The sequence below is a fragment of the Manacus vitellinus genome, unplaced genomic scaffold (assembly GCF_001715985.3).
Source record: "Manacus vitellinus isolate BGI_N305 unplaced genomic scaffold, ASM171598v3 scaffold_49_pilon, whole genome shotgun sequence".
Classification (NCBI taxonomy): Eukaryota; Metazoa; Chordata; class Aves; order Passeriformes; family Pipridae; genus Manacus; species Manacus vitellinus.
Genome location: NW_021940603.1, coordinates 5829527 through 5851367, shown reverse-complemented (window position 1 = coordinate 5851367; position 21841 = coordinate 5829527). Strand labels below are relative to the sequence as shown.

Here is a 21841-nt window from a genome sequence, read left to right as displayed (position 1 = left end):
TGTGTATTAAATAATGTATAGGACAATATGGGAACCATGAGAATGAACTCCAAGTAGCCTGGGATCTTAATGGAAAAATTGTGAGGCATGTACAACACAACTCATAGGTCTCCTTTGTTATGCTTGATATTGTAATGGATATCTGGTGACCAAGGAAACTGGATTCTGCTGCCTGTTTGGGGTCAACTCCCAGCAAACAAATGATCTCCTTCATTTTACTTTTGTGTGGTTTTATTCTTTTTTTCTTTTTCTCTCCTCTATTCCTTCTTTTCTCAGCTGCTGAGATAAATATAAACATGCAGTATGCACATACTACACTGAGCAGGTGCTAAACTTCTGGAATCATGGTTTGCAGGGTCAGCCTCTGCTTTCATGTGTATGTACAGTTCATTCTCAGGTATGAAATGCTAAATGGTGTTGTTCAAGGATCCTACTGTAGCTAAAAGCAGGGAAAACTTTTCCATCTTCTCTTTAGTTATAAAATTGTCTTTCTTCTCAGCTTTCTCCTAAGTTTAGTGAAGTGTTCACCAGGTAACACAACTGTAGGAAACAGCTCTCTTAAGCTTGTGAACTTGATCATTTGCCTTTTAGAAAAGTATTATGACAAATTATAAGGTAAGCTCATGTTGCTGCTTGCAAAATTTTAATTGCTGCAAGCAAGGCATCCAGCAGAGCTGCTGAATAGTATGGTGTAAGACTTGGCACTGTTGGTTTCTGCAGGTTTTGCCAGGCTCTTTTGTGATTTTTCTTCCTATGTGTGAATTTTGTCTTTTGCAACTCTGTTAGAAACAAATAGTAAACTGAGCAATGAGTGAAGTTATTTAGCTGTCTTTAGGTTACTGAACCACTAAGCAACAAAAAGACCTTTTGCTGTAACCCCTTCTTTAAAATAGTAATCTCAAATATTAAAACCTATTTTTTTTGTCTTGTTGTTTTAGATTTAGGGACGAAGCAAGGAGGAGGAGATAGACATCTAAGCCCCTCCTGAAAACCATATAATCTGCATTTATTAGTTACTTTCCTTTAAAATGATGGAACTATGACACTTCCTTGGACAAAATGTCTAATTACTTAGGTGGATAAGAACTTGGTGAGGTCAGTATTTCATTTTGTTCATTATATTGAAGCATTTACCACATGCAAAAAACAGTAACCTGAGAGGGTTGTTCTGGTATTTTGTGTGAAGTAGGGTACACAGTCAACTTCCCACTGACTGGGTGTGGGAGGCTTGAAGTGACAAACATGAGTAGCCTGATGAGGAAAATTATCATGGAGAAGAAAAAAAATCAGGATGTCACACTGGCTTGTGGTAACCTTTCCATATCAGAGTGCTGAGCTATTGAGGAGCAGAGAATGTGTTTTATGGAGGCTCAAATTACAAACAAACCTTTCTGCTAGGCTGTCCAAGTTTAAGCTGCTTAGTTTTTTTTTAAATGTCTTTATTCTTCAGATATGATTTTACTGAACCATTGACATTTCAAATTTTTTCAACTGGTCAGATGTTCATGTTTGTCTCTTATGCCAAAGTAGTGTTCTTTTGAACAGATATTTTTTCTATATATTGGCATGATACCATAAGCAAGAAATCACGAATATTTTTAATTGAGTTGAAAAGCTTCCTATTGAAAAAGGGATTTTTTTTTTTTTTATTGGGAGAAGTTTTTTGGATGTATTTTGCAGTTGAGATTGTGTTTGTTAGTTGAGGTCAAAAACTTTTAGTGTCAAATTGGGATTTAAACATCCAGAAGTTAAAAGTTAAAATTTACTTAGTATTAAACAGATATACTTTAATTATTCATAAACTTTTTGACACTCTTGTAATTGCACATAGATGAACTTGTACATGTCATTCAGTATCAAAGATTATGCTACTGGCAAGGTAACTTTTCCCTGCAGCTGGAATACAATAGGGGCTTTTATTTGTGATAAGAATTTTGGCTGATTTCAGGGACCCAGTTTAACAACAGAATTCTGAACCTCTTGATACTGTGAAGAGTGTAGAGTCAGTAACAGTCTCTATAAAGCAAAATCAAGGTTAATAATAGGAAGCTTTGTAACTATGGTTTAGGTCAGCATCCTAAATGTCCAGTTGGCTCAGGGCATTGTTAATAAGTTGCCTTCATCTGTAAGTGACCATTGAATGTTGCTGAGCTTGCCAGCATCTAAAAACTACTTGTTGGCCTGTGTGGACTAAGTTTGGAAATCTCAGCTTTCAAGGGGTGGATGTGTGGTACAGGAGGTGTGTTCACAAGTGGCAGTTCTATTGGCACTTGTGATGCAGGCACAGAGTGGATGAAAATAAGTGTCCTGCTGGCCTCTGGGTGTAATTCTTTGGGTCAGGTCTTAAGTGCCTCAGTGAGGGAGTAGTGTGGGCTCCTCTGTTTTGTACCCATTTGGGAATCTCCTCCTCTAAGGCCCTGGTTAGGCATATGTCACATGATACCTAAGAGAGGGATTCCCTTTCCCTGATGGAATATTCTAGCAAGAGAGTCATGTGGATTCAGGAGCTCAAGTACTTAAAGCAAATGCCAGAGCTTTTGGCAGGTGTGTGTGTGTGTGGATTTTTAGGTGTGTAGTTTTTGGTGGGTTTTTTTTGTTTGTTTTTTTTTTTTTAAAGGCAGCTGATTTTGTTTCCTTCCTGGTACTTATGGTTGTCTGGCTCCTCTGTTCTCTGGGAACAGCAGTAACATGAAGTCAACATTCCTGTGCAGTTAGTTCTGATGTCCATCAATAACAGAAAATCAAAGACAGTAGCACCAGCAATTAAAGTGCTTTCTGTTTGTCAGTCTGCTAGTATTTTTAGGAGGCTGATGGAATTTGGCTTGTCATCTAATGCGTTGATCCTTTGCCAAGTGTCAGGTCCCCTGACCAGCCGCTCCAGTCACTCTACCAACTGTCATCCTGCCTTGCAGAAAGTGGAATGCAATGGAGCTGGCCACTCCATGAAGAATTAACAACCTCTGCCAGCAGGGTCTAATTAAACAGCTATATAGACAACAGCTGTGAAAAATTCATCAATCACAGAATGTTTATTATTGGAATTAAAACACCTCATAACTAATGCATAGATTTGCATTGATTACCATCTCCTGGAAGGAACAAGTGGTGCCAGCTTAGTGTCTGGACATTTTGAATGTTTGTATCACTTTGCACTGTCACTCATATGCCTCTGGTTTGATAACCATAGTTAAAGGAGTTGATCAGCTTCTTTGCAACAAGTCTGGGTCTACTTCTGTAGATGTGATGCTGAACACTACAAGGAATTCTAAATTCACTTTGTTGCATGTCCCTGGGGTGTTTGTGTGTGTCAGTCTTCTAGGCACATGGACAGGACTCTCAACTTATTCACACTTGAGCAAATCAGTAGTAATGCAGCAAATACTTGATTAGTTACATCAACTTATAACCATGGTTAGTTCATAAACGAGATCATGGGAAGTTGCTCAGTTTGTTTCTCCCAGTATTGTGCTGTCTAATCTAGAAGAAGGGCAATTGTGTGTATCCTTTCTTAATACAAGGTAGATTTGTTGCAGTAAAACCACTAGAAAACTTAATATATAAAACACTTTCCAGGCTTTTGAAGACAGTCATATAAAAATATGCTGGTGTGCACTCACATTTGTATGTATTCAATATGATGTATTTGTGTTGGTAATAGCAATGTCTTTACTTGATTCTGAAGCAAACTTGTCTCTTCCTGTCAACGAGGACTTCTGCAATATGAGTGCAGGTGCAGTTCTGAAACACTGGATCCATGTGTTCAGGGCCACTAAAAGACCTGAGGTCTCACCTAAGCCCTCAAAACTTATGGTGCTTTTCCTAGAACCATAATATCCAAACTAAGTGGAACAAACTTTAATATTAGAGCTCTAACACAACATCCTTCTCCAAGGCATGAAATTGAAGATGCAGAAAAGAGCGAGCAACAAGTTAATTCTAAGGTTCTGAACCTGTGGTGAGGTCTCTTATGGTCTTCAGTGCTCATGGAATGGTGCTTACAGAATCATGTGCTTGGCCAAGCTGGGAGTAATTGCTTTTCCTCATTTAAAAGGAAAGAAAAAAAGTTTGAAGATCTTGAGTGGCACTGAGTTTGAAAAATATATTGGTAGGTAGGCTGAAAAAAATCAGACTACTTGTGAATGAGAAAAATTGTATTGCTTTAATTTAATGGAAGATAGTGTCTGGAATCCAATCCAGTTTTTATGGCACAATAAGTAGTAGCATTTATGTTTCTCTGCATTGGGATCTCATTCTGTCTTGTAGTACAACAGAAATGTTTTTATCTTGGACGTCTTTTAAATAATAAAATTAAAAAAAATTATAAGATATGGAGCAAGGATCTAAACTTCAGATTCCTACACAATAAGGTTATCAGCCAATACTTCATGGCTGTAATACAAACTGTTTTGGTTTCTATTTCAAATTATCTTTTAGGCCAAACTTGAGTATTGTCCACAGTGTGCAGACATATTTGGTGAGGAATTATAAAAAATTCTTACTACTATATAATTAGGAGATAAACAACTGTTTTAATGAATAACTGCAACCTCTGATGTCAAGAGATGAAGACTATAACTGTCTAGAGAAGAGCAAAGCAGAATCTGTATCTTAACTATAGAATTCTGTATCTTAACTATTGACTTAGTTGGCATTAATGAGAGCTGAAGGAATTCAGGAAGTTAAGGAACTCTAATGGTCAATGTTCACCATGCTTTCACAACCCAGACCTTAGGCCATTTAGTAAGATGAGGAAAAGAATCATTACAATGGGTCTCTCAGGTTCTGCTGTCAGATACTTTTCTACTTTCTTACAGGCTTGATCCTGACATTACTGGTGACTTCAGTAAAAGAAAGATGATATATTTGTTGCTTTGTTTTTTCTTCTCATGAGAACAACCTGGACATGTCCTTAGATTTGCCACAAAGTATTACTGGGATTGGCAGCAGCAAGGTAAGGAAAAAAATCCACAAAAGGTGAAATGTTTATTGATACACGATGTAAATGCTTCATGTACTTTGTGGCAGCTCATGAAGTCTGTAGTCATGGCCAAGCTGAATTTCCACTTTTACATGGCCAGATGTGCTGGCAGAATGTGCCCTGGTATTTCAGTATATTGACTTCCCAGCCTTGTACCAGGAGAGAGTTCCTTAACTCTAGGGAACACGTGCTGTGTATTGGTGAGGCAGGTCTACTAAGCTGCTATACTTAGATGCTGTGCTCAAACTACAGTAATTTACTTCTGATGTAAGAATGCCCTCCCTAAGCTGCTCCATCATGTGTTCCTGCAGAGTGGAGGGCATCAGTGCTGAACCTGGTGCATGTAGGTCTCAGATGTCCAAAAGCTCTGTGTGTTTTGGAGGATGAAAGATTTTAAAACACTTCAGCTTTTACTGCACTAAAGTGTTTGACTTTAATGCCATACTTGCAATATTTCTTCTAATTAAGAAGAGTGAGGAATACTACTAGTTCAGCAGTAAAGTTAATTAGCACAGGCTATAAATGTTTATTTGTTTTTTAATAGCAACAAATGCATTATAAATGACTCCTGTGTTCCTCTATTGTAAAATCCCACTGTTAGAGTAATTTGTAACATAGCTTTTTCTTACAATAGCTGTTGGCATTGCAGAAGCAAAAATATGATTTTGATGTTAATTATGGAATCACCATGTCAAGTGTTATATACCTGCTCAACTGTTAACTAGGATTTGTCATGTAAAAAAGATTAAAAATATTACATGTATATTGATGGCTATTGAAATAATTAATGTACTCTTTATTTACTACCAGTAACCTGCTTTTGCAGGCTTTTCAACTCTGAAATAGTATGTTTTTTCCTAAATACAGATTTACATCTAATCTCTAAGAATATTAGGATAATTCTTGGCTTTTGAAATAAAGGTGTAGAAAAGAGTATACTTTTAGTTTTACCTGTTAGATTGAACAGAATTTCAAAGATGCTTATGAAAAAACAATAAAATTTAATTTTGAGTAATTTATAGACTCTTTATAATATTTTTGTTAGTGAGTACCATTTTTATAGCATTATAGATGTATCTAATATAGTTCAAAGTGAGTATTTTTCAGCATTTGAACTAAAATATTTAAATCTTTTAATTTATGCCTTTATGCAGTTCTGTGTAGACATTCTTACTTCAGATTAAGCGTATCTTAATTGACAAGAATTCTTGTCAGCTAAACTGTATTTTATGGGTCACTTTTACCTAGAAATGAAGCATAAGTTTGTCCTGAAATAGCACAGTTGTGGAAGGAAAAGCTACTTTGTAGTCCTGCTTCATGCAGGACAAACATTTTGTACTGAATTGATTCCCACTTACTAAAATGAGGGAAGCTAAAGGGATTCAGGTTTAAGACAGACATATAATGAAGAGGGAGATTAGTGAGGTGCAATTTCTGTTGTGAGGTGATTTCCGTAGAGAAATATATTTTAGAGAAAGGTTAAGAACTGAGAGCCAGTTTGGATTTCTGGAGTGGGAACCTTCAGTAAGTGTGGAAGACAGAGTTATTTTGGAAATGACAAAAAGAGTATGCAGAGGGCTGGGCTGGGGGAAGGGTAGGTTATAAAGAAAGTTTATACAGACCTAATTCAGTTCACAATAGAAAACTGAGAAACTGCCATCTCATACTGTCTTTTTTTTCCTCTTGCTTTAAACAAACTTTGCCCTTGGGTATTATGAGAGAGAAATCTTGACTTTTAATACCTTAATCAATGCTGTCCTGTTTTCTGCAACTCCAGTCTTTTCATACTCTTTTCAGTCTTGAGTGCTGGTCAAACTTTATTGAGCCAGTTAAATTGATTAAGGTTTTTCCAATTTTGTGACATCATCTCTAATGCAACGAGTTCAGTGACCTAACTGTCTTTTCAGTTTTATTTGTGACTTAAGAAGAGAAGTTTGGAACATTATCCAGCTGTTGATATGCTGATTTGTATATTGGTGATATTTCCATGGAGAAGCAAATAGTGTATGAAAAACACTGAGCACTTTCTTTTTTTTTGGGGGGGGGGGCAAGAGAAACACCTTATATACACTCAGATATACTGTTGGAAACACAGAAATGTCACCATAAAGGCTGAATATGATTTACTTGCACAGCAAGAGCTGAACTTCCGGGAGGTTGTGACTTTGGTGTGAAAATCAAAGCATCTACTGCATGTATTTCAGGGTGTTCTCTGCATAAAGCATGCATTTTCTGAGGATTTCTGAGCAAATGTCTCATTAAAACAACAGATCCAAAAGAGTGGAAAGGTGTCACCTGATCTAACCCTCAGTGAAGCAAACTGGACCACACAGGCTCATTAGGAGTTCATTCCAATTGGAGTAAGACAACCTGTAAAGCTCTGGGTTATGTTTTCTTAAATTTAAAAGACTAGATGCACATCTGACAAAGGCAAAGCTGCCTCATATTTTCTTGGATGTTTAAAAAAAGTAAAAATATCCCTAGAGTTTGATCTGCATTTGGTTTCAGTATTGCTACTGGACTGATAAAGGGAATTAGGGAAAGAGGAAGAGGAACAGAACACTGCGATATGCAATTTTATCCTTGCTTTCAGACTCCTACCAAAGGCTGATTTCCTTTACTCCAGCCTTAAGTGAATATCTGAGTCCTTGGGAAAAGGGGATAATTTCATGAAGAACAACTACTCAATGATTTTAAAAATTGGGGTATGTTACTGATGAAAGCTTGGTGCAGTACGTAGGCGTGGAATGAACTTTTAAAACAACTCTTGCAGCAATGTTGATGCTGGTTGTTGCTCTTACTTGTCTTGCATGGAGAATGTTTGGCTCTCATGTCTGCTTACTATTCATAGGAATTAGAACAGTGGCTAATAATCATATGATACTGAAGGTATAAACTGGGTGTATCCAGATATTTCTATCCCCCAGCTATGTTAGATTCTGTTGCCTTTAACTGTGTTTCCCTTGAAACAAGTTTGTCATCAGAACTTGTTCCATCTATTGAGAATTTTCAGAGGTTCCATTCTAAAATTTCAGTTGTATAAATCGAAAAGGTTGAAATATTTATGACACAAAATGGAAATACTGTTTTAAATAATAGCACCATGTCATTACACAGTGTGTTATTACCTGCATTTAAGCTTAGTAAAACAGATGTTTGGCACAGATGAGAAGAATAATCATAAACCGATTGTTATTAAAATGCCTTAATACATTTTCTGAGGGGATTTCCCATTCATGTGTAGGTGTGGTTGTACTTTTCAAAGTTTAAAGGCAGCATTGAGAGCTGAAGTATTTTTAGCACCCTTTTAAAGGGGAATACAGTAGGAAAACTTTGAGTGCATGTGTCTCTTTCTTTTTCATGGAATCTTCTAGTACAAGTGAAACTGCTCCCAGGTTTACTTCCTTAAAAAAAGGTGGTGCTACTTCTGGCCTCCCACTTATCCAGCTTATATCCACTTCTGCAGGTTTTCTGATTTGCTTGTGACTGAGGGCTCTGATGTTCTCCCCTTTCCTGTGCAGATGACATGTGTGTTTTTCCCAGCCCCTCTTGGCTCCTACATCACACTCAGACCCTCAGTGCAGCTGGGCTAAAGAGCCATTCTTTGGCTAGTATTTAAGGTCAGTATTGCTGTGATTTAAAATGAAACAATAATGTACTGTTCAGGATGCAAATTCCAGAGATTGGAGATTTTCACTTATGCGAGGTTTTAATTTTCATATTTTATTTCTATGATTTAATTTTAAATGAAAAAAATATATTGTTCAAGAAACTGAGAACTGAATTAGTGAAGCCCTGCTGAGTTAGGTGATAGTTGAACCCCTGGATAGCAAATGAAAGGGAAAGTACTATCTGCCTTCAGTAGTAAAAAGTTTTATCTGCCGTTTGAAAACGCTATAGACACATCCATCAAGTGCTCTGACAGGGAAATTAAATTGGGTTACAGCACTGGGAGAAGTTCAGATTATGTTCCTGCTGAGCAGTAACGAATTGTGGTGAACTTTATAAAAAGTTTCTTTCTGTTTTTCACAAAATAATGCAGTATAGAGCTAGTCAGTGGTCACAAGAGACACTGGGGAAACTTCTGGAAAAGCTTGCTATTCTTAAATAAGGAAATTAAATGAAATTATAGATGTGGCTTTCCTTTCCTGTAGAACCACTTGTGTTCTCTGCTCCTTTATAAGCACACCAAATCCACCTACAGTGCAATTTTTATTTGCTACAAAATGAAAACAAATTACTCTCCTGACCACGAGGTAATATACTTGTGCTCCAGTTGTGGTAGGTCACCATTAACTTCCACTGAACCTGGTAAGAGATGCAGCTATTCTGCTGGAGGTCACTATGGAAGTCTAATTCCCCCCCCCCCCAGTAATAAAATAAGGGTATTTTAATTCCCCTCACCTCATGTATGCATTTCAATTAGACTGACAGTTCAGTAAGCTTTCTTATCTTTGATTTATTTAGAAAGGAGCTCTTATACACAGCTAGGACCCAAGTGCTTTTGAACGCAGAGATGTTCAGATCTAGAACTGTAGTGTATTGTTGGCTTTTTCTGTTATCATTCCATTCTGAGTCTGAATGTCCTTCAACCTCAAGAAACTTCAGACTCATCTCTAATGGCAGTGAGAAACTATGAATGCTTGAAAACAGGTCCAGAGTTGTTTCCAAGCTTTGTGAACTTCAGCCAGCCATTCCAGTGTCAGTTTTTTTACCAAATCTGAAACAGAGAAAGGTTTCTGCTGTCAGGTTTCTTTGCATCCTTTCTGAAAACTTTTGCAATCATATGGAAAATTAACATCTTTTATATCTCTGCATGTGTCTAGATATAGATGATTAAATAAAACCCTTAGTATGTGAGACCCTAGATGTTTTAACCAACAAGAATTAATTTCTTCTGTTAATTCTTTGTCTCTTCCAAAACAGTTCCTTTTGACTACACAGCCTGGACTGGTTTTGAATAATACCCAGGCATTATTAGACTGAAAGGAAAAATATAAAAATGAGAGAAATTTCCTTCCATTTGGATGTTCCTGCTACAGTGTGAGCATTAAAACCTGTTGGTCACCTAGTACCTTGTTTATATGAAAGCTAAGCTACCTTTAAAAATAGATACAAATGAATGCAATAGCAAAATAAAGGAGAGAGTTTATTAGACAAGGAAGGCTGATGTTATTTAATGAAGTGTGGCATTCTGATCTGTTTTTAAAAGCCTTGTTCTTTCTCAGTAAGCAATAGGAGTAAAATGTTTCTCTTATAGGCTTCTGCTTTACACATTGCATGCTTGCCTTAAGCGATTCAAAACCTAAATAGACCTTAACTCACAAAAGATGTAAGTATGAGAAATCTCATCCTTTTTCTGTTAAGGCTTAGGGGCTGATTGTTTATTTAACAAGCTGTAGCCCTGATTTTGCCACTGACACATTTTGACAAAAACCCCCTCACAGGCATTTGAAGTTGCAGAAAGGAAAAAAAATGAAAAGAAAGATGTGAGTCAATGTGCAAAGCCACAAAGGTCTGCTGACCTAGGTGTTTTCAATATTTAGGAACTATTTTTAAAACTGTAGTCCTAGAATTGTCTTGGACAGAGAGGAGTCAGTAATATTCTGATGTAATCAAACCAAATGAGATCTTGCTAGGAATTGGTTGCTTGAGTTCTTAGGTACAGGAGCTCACTCAGGAAGAGGGAAATCACATCTATGGAAGAACCAGAAGAGTCCTTGCAAAAATCCCAACAGACTAAAGTAAAATTGAACTAGTACATAGGCTTTTTGCCTGCTCATAAAAGGTCAATGTCAAGATTGTTGAGTGGCTGAATTTGGGAATTGGCTTTTGTTTTCTTTACCAAAGCAACTGGGAGTTATTGTAAGAGTCAGGTGCAAATACAGACACAGTGTCCCCACAATTAGCAGTTCCCAGTTGAGTGTTAGGTGCCAAACTCAACCGTGAGAACCAGGGCAAAAGTTGATTCTTTGCCTATGGATTTTTTTTTTTTTTTGTTAGGAAAAATGCTGTTTTTAAACCCTGATGCAAAACATTTTTTTCATAGCTGCAAGATTCCCTTCCCACTAATTGGAGTTAACTTTTAAACTACATTTTAAATGTATAAGATTAATTGGAAAATGACATACAGGTATATCTTACTGGAATAAACCCCAGCATCTCAAACTCTCCTCAACTAAAAATCTTATTTCTCCTTACTCTACACCCAGAGAAGAAGAAAAATTATTTGAACTTTCATTTTTTAGAACAAATATTGATATCTTCTATTTTCATTCAAGTAGTTTTGACTGGGAAATAAAATTATTTGTGTCATTTCCAATGGTATCACTTTCCCCAGATAAATTTCCATAAAAGTTTCGTCTGTACTGTTTTTCTAATTTGCTGAGGGGGTTGGGAGAGAGACAGGCAGGATACCAGGGTAGACACAACCAGTTCTGCTCTATATGTAGTCTTTTCTAGATTAGATTTTTTTTTTCTCACTGAGTAAGGGATTCTCCCTTATTATCTACATTTGTAATTTCATTGTGTTTGACCTATTAAATAATGCATACAGCAAATCTTTAATTTTCAATACTCGATGGCTAAAGATGAAAATGGGTCTTGTAGAGTAACTACAAAATGGGCTTTAAATTCTAATTAAAAATCATCTTAGCAACACTACATTTCACATTGTATAGTTATGGGTCTGATATTTTCTGAATTGGTTATGCCAGATTTACTTCATAGTACTTTGTGATTGAGAGAGCACATGACTTTTTTGAATAATTTCTTTTGCACAGCAGGGTGACTTAAATTAGTGTGACTGACATCCTCCTAATATGCTTACAAATCTTTGGAACAATTGATTTGGAACTTGAGCATTTTCATTCTGATTGGATCACAATCAGAAAGAAGTTTGATGTGCTGGATATGCAAGCAAATTCATGTAACTACTTCTCTTAAACACCAATCCAAGGTATATCTAAGCATAACTTAGCATGTGAATATTGCTGAAGAAACTGTCACACCTCCCAGGAACAAAAACGAATGCAGGACTTTACCAGAGTAAATTTATAAAATGCAGGTGCTTAAATGTTTGAGAGAAATATATGTAAAAGAGGTGAGGAGAAAAATATTGCCATGGTTGAAATTCTCTCAGATGAAGGATCTAGCATATGTAAAAATCTCAGTTAATATCAAAGATGCATTCTCTGGACTAAACCCTAAATTTTTCCCTGGACTAATCACCTAAAGGGGATTTGCCTTAGCAATGTTGTTATTAATCTGCAACATGTTTACTTGATTTACTTAATTGTTAACCATGCTGTTTACCTGAGCAGGGAGTCTCTTGTATGTAATACCATTGCCATCCACCTCCCCAATCTCAGACATTAATTAGATTTCCTTAATGTATTTTGTATAAAAAGTGTGATTATGTATCTCTGATCACCTGTCTGTTGTATCTGCCCAGTAGAGTACTCCTATCATTATAAAAGAAAATTTGGAAAACAGTAGCCAGTGTTCAAAGCCTCAATCCAACAAATGAGTTAATGATCTTTGTAAATAGTCATGTCCTTTTTGCTGTGAAGTATTCACCTATGTGAGAGTCAGTGCATCCCCCATTGTGGGAAACAATGTATGTATGATTATAAGCTATGGAATGAACCATCCAGAAAAATTAAACACTTGTGTCAGTGAACATGTCCTGAGCTCCAAAAATTGGAACTGTCTTCAAACTGTACAGTTGTATTTACAGTATATTGCTTTTTGAAGCTACTGTCACAAGGTTATCAAAACAAAATTTGAGTGGAAACATACATGTGCATCCTATTAAAATACCTGTGGGAATGTTGGCATGGGCAGACTCAGATGAGGTCACTGAGCTCTGTAGTTACGTGGCTGTGAGGTGAACACAGTGCTGATAACGCCAAGGTCATGTTCAATCCTCATTCACTTCAGAGTTGGACTTGATGATCCTTGTGGGTCCCTTCCAATTCGGAATATTCCATGATTCTGGCCTCATGGTTAATCATTAAAGTTGTAGAACTTATTCTAGAGAGTTATTAGACTTATTTAACAGCATTCCTCTAAGATCTTGTACCCTAATTCTTCAAGATGCAGAATTTCAGAACTCCACAAGCATATACAAAAACTACTACATTACTCTCTGGGTATACTTGTTTTGCCTTAGAGATATCATTGGAGCTTTTTAATTTAGGAATGGGTCATCACTGGGAAGAAGCAAATTATTTCCTAGACACTCAGAAAATACAATTGTGTGTGGAATGCTTAAAGAAAGAGGCACTACTGTAGCTGAAATGTTTTCTAGTGCAATCCTTTGCAGAAGTAATGCTCAGTCTTGCACCTGACTTATCAGATTAAAAATGCTTTTGCATTGACCCTCATGATATCAATATGACAGTGCTTAAGAAAGATGCAATCCTTCTCCCTTAATCCACTTGTCTGTTTCTCCCATAACACAAATGCTGTGTAGCTGGAACTAATGTGGATTGAAGGGGAAATCATGTTAGCAAAGGTTTGTGAGTTTTCTGAGCATGTGCATGTCCTGTGGTTCCCCCACAATATGTCGTGGGGTTGTTCGGTCAGCTGAGAACTGAGGTCTGGAGTTCAGTTGGTATTTAGCACAAATGATGTCACCGTACCCACAGGGGACACTTACAGGGCAGAGCCCAAGAGCTGATGCTGATCATGTATTGATGTGTACTTTGTTAGGCCACACATTAAGCTTATGCACTGTTGCTGGTAGGCTAACTAATGATGTATTATGCATCAGTAAATATATACTGCATTTTGGTTTAAAATATTTACAAAATATGTAAGGCAATGAGTTTCCTAAAGATTTGGAGATAGGTATATGAATACAGTTTTTTGAGACGTTCTTTGCTGAGATTCTCACCTGCTAATGCTCCATTTGCTTTAAAAACTAGAGAATAACTCTTCTTCATGTGTCTGGAAGGTGTTGCCTGTGCTATTCTAAGTGCTGACAGGTTGGGCAGGAGTGTGCAATAACTGCTATTCCATAATAACAATTGGTAGTAATATCGACCTCACTATTATGTGACACCCACCCACACTGAGCCATTAAACCAGAACAGACAAAGACCATCTCTTGCATCAAGCATTTCCAGATCACTGTCTAAGCACTGGCTCAGTTGCTTTGTGTTTCCCTTCAGTTGCTGTGTTTATGGCTTCTTTCATTTTTCCTATGCTCACAAAACAACAATAGCCAGAGGGTAGGATAGAGCTGCCAAACCCCAGTTTCTAGAAAGGATGGTACACAAAGGTCTGATGGAGCACTGAAATCCAAGGAGGGGAAGAATTGCAGTGCATGGGTTTATACTGCAATTAGTTGAAAAGCATACCTAAGTGCTACCGTGAAGCCAATTACCACTTTAAAGGCCACAAATGGGCCATCTTAAAACTGAGTCCCAGAAACAGCTACAAATCTGGAGTTCCTTGAGCCTGTGGGACTGTGGTATTTTTGTAGTTCTGAGCATCCCTGGCAAGGGCTAGAGAGCAGGTGTGCACCTGTTTTCTAGGCATTCAGTGTTTTGTTTTGTTTTTTTTTTATCTGCATGTGATTGGTAGCTGTGGCCTTTTTCCCTGATACTTTTCACTTATTGGAGATCAAACTTTTGAGCTTTAAGTGGTAAAAATGCCTCTTCTGTTGCATTTTTGGTTATTATAAAGTGTGAGGTCTTTTGGACTAATCCCTATATAGAACACAGTACTACCAGGTTTGGCATTTAAATCCACCACACTGACCCTTGAATTCCTACTCAATTTTCATCTAGTCCTGGAGCCACTGCTTTTCATACCACCTGCACATTCTCCTTGCATGATCTGGGATTCGAGGAATGGGTTTTTTCTCTTTCAGTTCCAGAGCCTGATCCAGCAGGTGTATCTGCAGCATGCCTTGTGGGTACCATGTAGCCTAATGGTTCTCTCTTTATCAGGAAGCCTACTGTTTAGTGCATGTTCATACTGTGTTGAATGTCTTTGCTCACAAAAGCAGCCTAGCTGACAAATAAAGGAAAACCAATCCAACCTTTCCAGTTTTACAAAAAATCTCTTGATGTGTATAAAATTTGACATCTAATGAAATAATGCTGAATCATGTGAATACATTGCAGTCTGTAATGGATCAGAACTGGAATGCTGACAGCTCTGAGACATTTTTTTATAAGTTGGTAACAGTTCAAATCTCATCAGCTTCTGAGATTTCATCTGGTTCTTTGGGAGGGTGGGATAAATGTCTCTGGACATGATGCCAAGATTGAATCTTTAGGAAGACTTGGATGAAAACTCCTTTCTTCTTCTGACCTGATCTCTTCTCACCCATTGTGATATTATACAAATTGAATTTCAGGGCTAGTGAGCTAAGGATTCTGCAATGGTCAGCAGAAGTGTCTTTCCATCTGATTACCCTTGAGGTCAGAAGCACATAATATATTCAGGGGGGTTTCTAATCAAACGAAGCTCAGAATATGTGAGGGTTGTAGACAGCAGCTGGCCCCAGCAGAGACTAACAGATTTGCTGAGAACCTGCAAAGATCTTGGCAGGGTGTCAACAAAGATACTGCAGGATTGCTTGATGCCAGGAAAAGGATTTTTGGTTTGCAGCAAGGAAAATGGTATTTAGGGAGGATGGGATGTAATAAATTACAATAATAGCACTGCAAACAAGTGTCATCCAGAAGTATCAGAGACTGACTACAGTGGGAAAGTTGTGTACTCATTTTCATGGATTAAGAAGCTGAGTAGATGCAGGTGTAAAGATGTGCTTTCTTACAGTGGCAGATTATTTTTAGAGCAGGAAAAGAAGTAATTAGATTCTATGTGGTAATTGGTTTTTAAAAGTAGTGAAAGATGAAGTGAACAAGAGCAATGATGAAAAAAGGGGCTTAGCTGACTTAAAACAATGGGAAAGAAAAGAATTGAATCTGAGTGAATAGAATTGTTTGTGAAGAACAAGGTCATAGGAGTTTTTGCAAGAGCCTTACTTTCTGGGATGCTCAGAAGTTGAGTTTGTAGCATGCAGTATCCAACTGTAAATATAGATTTACTCTGACCATGCATTTGCTGAGTGATTTTTCTCAGGCAAAATATTTAGGTATTTCTCTGAAAGCTTCAGGTGCTGTAAATATCGGTTGGCCATTTAGCTGATCAAGTGTCACAGGGCATGACTCACCCACACCTGACCCTTAGGTGCTTTCAGAAGATTTTTAGGGCAGTCTGAAAGAATTTTTTTGATCTGTTATGCTGAGGTGTTCTCCCTGCTCCCTTATGAGAGTTTTAGCGAAGAAGGTGCTCTCCAAAGAGCCTGGCCAGAATTAGTATTTTACTTGAAGCAAAATTCTGGCATTTAAAGAGCCAACTTCGTGAGGAGAGAAAACAGATTCTTATCAAATCAACGTGTTGAACATAGAGAATAGCAGCTCTAATGGGGAATGCCTGCATGGAAAATTTCTGCCCTACAAGTAAGGTTTCTATCAGTGTTCTATAAATTTGATTTAAATTATTTCAGGGAGATTTCATCTTTGTTTACCTGGTATAGCAATCCCTATTACTTACCACTGTTCTTAGGACTTGATTTGATGATCACTTTATCAGGTTAAGGTCTGTGGGTTATTGACAGTTCTAGTGCTAACTAGAGGGCTTTGTTTTCCTGGCAGGATGCCAGCAGAGGGGGAAAGCAGCTGTTCCTTGAGATGGGAATAATAAAAAATACCAACTGGTAAAACCTTTCTGACTTTTGCTGAACTGAAAAAGGCCATTAACAGCTCTTGGAATTCCTCAGTTTCTTGCATCCTTGAGTTCCAAGAGAAATAATGTGGCAGACAGGGTACTGTTGAAAATGTAATGCCATGGGTACTGGTGGCAATGCCAGATGGTGAGGGGTCGGGAGAAATCCAAAATGCAGGCTAATAGATACAGAGATGACAAACAGTTCTTTACTGATATATGGGTCTATTTCAAGGTAGAAGACAGTGTGGCCTGTTTTTAAAACTATTGAATGGGCCAAATCCATTCATTAAAAGCCTTGCATGCTAACTATGTCTGCTCAGAAAATAATGGCTTTAAATAGCAGTATAAAACTTATTATTTTTGTGATGGTTATATAAGCCTATACAGAAATTTTCCACTACTTGTGCTTTGTTCCTTTAGCACAAATATTAAATGGGTAATAGAGCACAGGACTTGAAAGTGGGTACCACTTGGGAGTGGTATAAAGTACAAGAGTTCAAGATCCACAGAGGTGTTTCTGGTGACAATCTCCACGTGAGCAATCTGATATAGAAAAGAGAAAACCATGGAAGTCTCTGAACCCTTGGGCATAAACAACTGTTTTTGAAGATCCTGTTAAAACAGGGAGGCTGTGGTAGCAGACTGGTCAGTGTGGCTTCGAAAGCCGTGGGGAGCTTTCAACAGCAGCTGCTGCATGTCAGAAGTCTATAAATTGACTTCCTGCCACAGGAGGCCTCTGGCAAGTTCAGCTGGAGAGTTACTGGGGGAAATCCTTGCCTTTCCGCCTACCAACAGAACAAATATATCCAGGGCCGTGCTGAGGGCTGGGAAGGCAGTTGAGCTGGTGGAATCCTGGTGTCAGCCAACACGATCTTTATTAATTAACCTATTGTGGGTGGAGACCTCAGTGTTCTGTTGAGGGAGAGAAGGCACTTTCCTTTGAGTGGTATATATATGTGGTGCATCAAGTTCTTTGTTTTCAAAAAGTCCCAGATGAGAATACACTTCTTTCATCACGTCTCAGATAACATCAAACAGCATACTTGCTGTTTCCTCCCTCTTTCTTTGTCTTCCAGGCAGCTATGGGCTATCCCCTGTCTTCAGGGTGGATGCATGTTCCCTTTCCAATGTTCAATTCCCTTCACGATAATCTTTATCTACCAGTTTTGGATCTGTCCTTCTTCAAGAGGATTTAATTTCCTTTAAAAATTGCACTCTCACTGAATCAATAACTGAACAGGAATCTCTGGCAAAGGATGGGTTTGGGTGCGGTAGGTGTCTCAAGAGTTAGTATCTTCTATCACCTTTGTTGGAACTCATTATTTAGTTTGACTCCTGAACTGCTGAATTCAAGCATCTTGCACTGCCTTTCTGTCCCTGAGGAATCAACCCATTTTCTCCCAAGAGAGGTATATAATGATCTCAAATATTATAAGCCTCTTCTCTACCTGTCTCTTGTTTTGCTGAAAATTTTCTCTACTCATTCAGCATATTAGGTAGGTTTGAGCTCCTTCATGTTAAAAACTGTACCTGAATATGCTTTTTCATACCAAGAATAGTAATTCTTTTACATATCTATAGTTTTAAAGTACAGTCATGAATACTGAAATGAGGAGGAAAAACCCACCATGAGTTATTTTGAATGTTTATCCTGGCCTATATCCATCCTGGATTCCCTTGCTGTACAGTATAAGACTATGTTTATAGAGAAATGTGAGGTACCAAAAAAACCTAGATGTTCAAAATTCTGGAGATGTTTTGAGCATCGAGGAAGTTGGTAAAGTGGAGGAGATGTTAACTTTAGAAAAGCAAAGTGCAATGCCTGACTTTTCAAAAGTGTGTTAGCCTTAGATTGTTTCAGCCTTGTAGATTCTGGAAATTGCATTTAAATGAAGTTTAGATATCTGTTCAATAAAGCTTTCTGACCTTGGTGACTTCCTGGGTTGGAAGGGTGAGGCATAAATAATAGAGAGGGGAAAAAAAAGAAAACCAAGAGTTGTAGTAATTTTTAAACAATAATTATTAGTGTTGTGATCTAATTTTGGCTCTCCTGGCTTTATCTGCTTATTGGAACATTCTCTAAAGGACTGATAACTGCTTTCCCACTGTTTGAGTTCAAATCCCAGGTTCAAATACCTGCAGTCACAGACACCAGATATGAATCTTACAGATTTTTGTCCTGTCTGTCTTAACGTTCTGCCACGTGTGGCTATGTGGGCAATGAACACTCTTGTGATGATGCCGGGTTCCACCCTGCAAAGGCAATTCACATATTTGTATGTGGCGTTTGTTCTGCCTTTTTCTGCTTAAGGCAGTGGGTTCAAACACAATCTACATCACTTGTTAGCAAATCAATCAGTGGTGTTGTTGAAAATAACACTGCTATGGAAGAAAAACCTTATGCAATTCCACCCTTCTTAAATTGATTTCAAATGGGAGGAGGGCAGAAGATGGGCAGAGCTTAATTATAAAACTCCCCTGACTTGCTCTGGCAATTTGGTCTGTGAGGAGACTTATTTGTCTGTCTGTGCATGTATATTTTGGAGGGATAATATTGGAGAAGGGCTTTGAGCCCATCAGGCACACAGGCTGGGGTTCATACACGGGCTCTCTTAGAACTCCCTTGTGCCTTTCTGTACAATTACCTGATACACACATTGGAGTGGTTTATGCATATGTAAATACAGAACACTCATGCAGAGTCTATGGATATCATTTAGAAAGCACTGTTGGATTTTTGGCTTATATAGGCACATTCTGTGGCCTGACAGGATTACTCCCGTTGGAGTAATAACTGGAAGTTTTGCTTATTTAGGGCCTGTTCCTACTCCCTTTGAAGCCAATGGCATAATTCCCAGTAATGTTTAGTGGTGCAGGGTCAAGTCTTTAAGGATGATAGAATTTAATGTTGGAGGCCTCAGTCAGTGCTCGCTGGAATACACAGGGGTTTCCCCAGTTATTTCAGTGAGCAAATTGCCATTATTTAATGAAAATAATTACTTTAAAAACACGTTCTGTAGAAACGGTGTTGGTGTTAAACTTCAAAAAGAAGAAAGTACATTAAAAGACTTTATTCTGGCTGATACCATGCACTTTTTTATAACTCTAAAACATTTAGTTCAAGTAAGTTCCCAGAAGTTGAAACAGCCACATCCAAAAGCAATGAACTTGCTAAATTGAAAAGGACAAGTTGTTTTACTGACATATCTCTTGTGACTTCTGCATGCACTTCACTACTTCTGTGCAAGAACAGCCATTCTCCTGGTATCTCAGCCTTCATGCTTCTGGTCTCAGCTGGTCTGACACTGTAGCATCTGCAGGGAAAGGGAGATGATGAAGAGAAATGTTGCAGCTGCTTGAGATAAAAATCCTGGCTCTTGCTAATCTCAAAGGCCAGTACCACTCAGAACCATTGCAGGTATTAAAAAAAAAAAAGAAGATAAAATCCCCTCCTCTTTCAATGTTTTCAATACTTTGGTGTTTCAGGCTTACTAAGTTAGATCTTTAAAGGAATAAAGTAAAAGTACAGCAGACTGAGAAGAACCACAGAAAGCTGCTGCAGGGTGTTTGTTGGCATTTTCTCTTTGGTTCAACAAAGTCTATTAACTAGAGGGCATGCAGGAGAGTCCATCTGTTTTCCCACAGTTCTAAATGGAAAGCAGAGAAGGACATGAAATTTGAGTGTGTATTAATATTGAGATACTGCTGATCTACTGGATTGCTTTAACTGAAGGGCAGAAAACAATTTTCCTATACCGTTTTCTTCTGCTTAGGTCTGCTCACTTGCAGTTACATTGGACCTAAGTACACAGAATAGTCTAAATAATCTAATAGTCTAGTTACCATCTGGATTGCCACAGTACTTGGCTGGATGCTACTGGGCCTTTCTTAATGTGCAAGTAATGTCATCTGTATGATCTAAGCTTGTTTAGGTCTGTGCCTACAACACTTATCACCTGGCATATCTGCCAGACCTTTCACAGGAGTCAGGCCCAAGGAGCCAGATGTCCTTCCCCTTTCAATGGCAGCATCAACACTTCAGGACTTCCTATATCTTAAATGCACATCCTGGAGACCCAGCATTTGGTGTGTGGCCACCTCGTGTAGGGGAGGCACCAGATTCCACTTTAGATAATATGAAAAACACTGAACTCTCGAAGTTAATGAACCAAATAAACATTTCACTATCTCTCATTACTGCTCTGAAGAGTCCTCTAGGCTTAGGACTGTAGGGTACCTACCTTCTAGGTATCCAGCGTATTAAAGCAATTACAGCAATATGAAACTGATATGGTTTTAAGTGTTGTCGGTGGAAATGGAGATTCTGGTTGTTTGTGTTACACCAAGGACCTATGTTTATGATTTATGATACTTCCTGCTCTTTTCCTTGTGTTTAGTCTCATGCAATTGTAAATTTTATAGCTGTTTGAATGATTGTCTGGTCTACTGCATAAGGTGGCCATAAATTTTAATGAGCAACTCTGCACCAATTCAGCAAGACCCAGTTGAATACATCTTTTCATACAATACCTGCTGTACTCCAGCTCAACAATTTTTGGTCATGGTAGACAACTTGGTGTTCACAGACACACCAGGAAGGTCTAGGTAATCCTAATGCTTGTGGGAAGCTGTGAACCAGTTAGTTGTTGAGGTCTTCTGTATTGCTGGGTTGTTCTGAGACTGAACTATGTGTCCAACCCATCATCATCCCGCAGCGAGATGATGGATCTTCTGGGAAATCTGCAGACCACTCCTGGAGCTTCTCTTCCTTTTATCTCTGAGGTAGTGCTATCTGTGTGTGGATTCCAGCCATGGGGTTGACAGAGTTAGGAATACTGCTTGCTATTTCAGATTCTGCCAAGAAAAAGATTAATTTCATTTTCATGGGTGTATTTGATCATAAATATTAAAGTGTGTTAATAGTGTAAGTATGTATATCCACAATGAGTGTGTGTTAATATTTAAGTCTGTAGCAGATAACAATAGCAAGTGGAGCAAATTGAGTGTAGAGATTATTGCAAGAGTGGCTACAGAGAATGCACAGCATACATTTATAAAGGGAACTTCTTTGTCCAGATGTCCCCCTGCACTCCTTAGGGAGTGTTTCTGATT

The 21841-nt window shown here is 38.1% G+C and overlaps 1 long non-coding RNA gene across 4 annotated transcripts in view; it reads left to right on the top strand.

Moving 5' to 3' along the window:
• The window catches only part of LOC108643027, a 121914-nt gene that overhangs the window by 33810 nt on the left and 66263 nt on the right, over window positions 1-21841 (top strand). Inside the window, exon 1 of one of the 4 annotated variants that reach the window (XR_003916091.1) lies at window positions 8506-8598. The exons of the other annotated variants lie outside the window; for them this stretch is intronic. This is a non-coding gene — a long non-coding RNA (uncharacterized LOC108643027). Of the gene's footprint in view, window positions 1-8505; window positions 8599-21841 lie in introns of those variants that run through there. 4 annotated transcript variants of the gene reach the window in all.